This window comes from Apium graveolens, chromosome 3, assembly GCF_009905375.1.
Source record: "Apium graveolens cultivar Ventura chromosome 3, ASM990537v1, whole genome shotgun sequence".
Classification (NCBI taxonomy): domain Eukaryota; kingdom Viridiplantae; phylum Streptophyta; class Magnoliopsida; order Apiales; family Apiaceae; genus Apium; species Apium graveolens.
The window spans coordinates 236,596,747-236,598,338 of record NC_133649.1 but is presented as its reverse complement, the minus strand read 5'-3'; the positions used below and the strand labels follow the sequence as shown (position 1 = coordinate 236,598,338).

At 39.3% G+C, this 1,592-nt stretch overlaps 1 non-coding gene across 1 annotated transcript; it reads right to left on the bottom strand.

The window, feature by feature from the left end:
• Positions 1-1,109: 1,109 nt before the first annotated feature.
• On the bottom strand, positions 1,110-1,216 carry LOC141715349 (small nucleolar RNA R71). Its single transcript, XR_012572115.1, has one exon. It is a non-coding gene; the product is annotated as a small nucleolar RNA R71 (small nucleolar RNA).
• Positions 1,217-1,592: the final 376 nt, after the last annotated feature.

The window sequence follows — 1,592 nt, the reverse complement described above, 5'->3', positions numbered from 1 at the left end:
TTGGTGTCTATTCAGTTTCTATCTGTTTTGTGGATGTCTGGTAGTATGTTATTCGTGCAATGAAAGTTGGCATGTAGCAGTTTCGTGTTATCTGGTTAGTGTCATCACCATGGCATGCTAAGGATAAGAACAAGAAAGCTTTGAATTAAGTATTTAATGAAGTTAGAATCCCAGGTTTATCTCATATAATAATTCAACCCTTTATTCTCTTATTTCTTTGCATGTTAGTTAGTACCTTAGTTATAAACAAAACCAACTTGTTATTCATCTTAGCATTTAATAATAACCATATCATTATTGCATAAGCGAATAGATTATAAAGTTAACCTAAACCAGTCTCTGTGGGAACGAACTAAAAAGAATTTTATATTACTTGAGAACGCGTATACTTGCGTGAATTTTTAGCGCGTGTTCTAGCCCTAACAAGTTTTTGGCGCCGCGGCCAGGGACTCAACGTTAATTTTTAGTTTATGTGTTTGTCATCAGTTATCGTTAAAGTTCATTGACTCAGACATTGTTACTTACTTATTTCCTTGTCGTGTTTCAAGTACTCTAGCGAGTGTCTATGCATACATGTTTGTGGTCTCATAAGAGAATTCTGAATTAAGCCGAGGAAGAAGTTGTGGTTCATCGGAAAGTTTTTGAGAAAGAAGAGAAAGTTGAGGATGAACAGAAAGTCGAGGAAGAAGAGAAAGTTGAGGAACCAGCTCTAGTTGTAGTGGGAGATTAAGCAGAAAATCCGAAGGCTTTGATGGACTATTCTTAGCCTAAGATCAATGATATTCAGTCCAGCATTATCAGACCAGCCATCTCGGCTAAAACCTTTAAGATCAAGTCGAGCACGATTCAGATGATACAGAATTCAGTTCAGTTTGGGGGTTCTCCTATAGAAGATCCCAACATGCATATCAGGGATTTCATCGAGATCTGTGACAAGTTCAAGTTGAATGGGGTGACTGAAGATGCTATCAAGCTGAGACTTTTTCCCATTCTCTTTGAGGGAAAAGGCTAAGTGTTGGTTACATTCTCTACTAGAAGGCTCTATAACTACTTGGGAGGATCTTGCTCAAAAGTTTCTCACTAAGTTCTTCCCAATGACAAAGACGGCTGCAATCAGGAATGCTCTTACTCAGTTTGCGCAACAATCTGGAGAATCTTTGTGTGAGGCTTGTGATCGCTACAAGGAGATGCTTAGGAAGTGCCCACACTATGGCATGCCTGATTGGATGATCATAAACTATTTTTACAATGGGTTAGGCGCACAGTCTAGACCTATGCTCGATGCAGCGCCTGGTGGAGCCTTATGGGCCAAAAGCTATAATGAAGCTTATGAGTTGATTGAGCTAATTGTAGCTAATGACTACCAGAATCCTACACAGCAAATGTCTCAAGGCAAGGTAGCAGGAATTCTGGAAGTGGATACAACTACTGTTATAGCTGCTCAACTTAAAGCTTTGACGATGAAAGTGGATTCTTTGTCTAGTTATGGAGTTAATCAGATCACTAGTGTTTGTGAGCTTTATCCGGGGGCACATGAGACTGAGTAGTGTGCTATTTTCTAGTGAATCAGCTCAGTTTGTGAGCAACTTTCA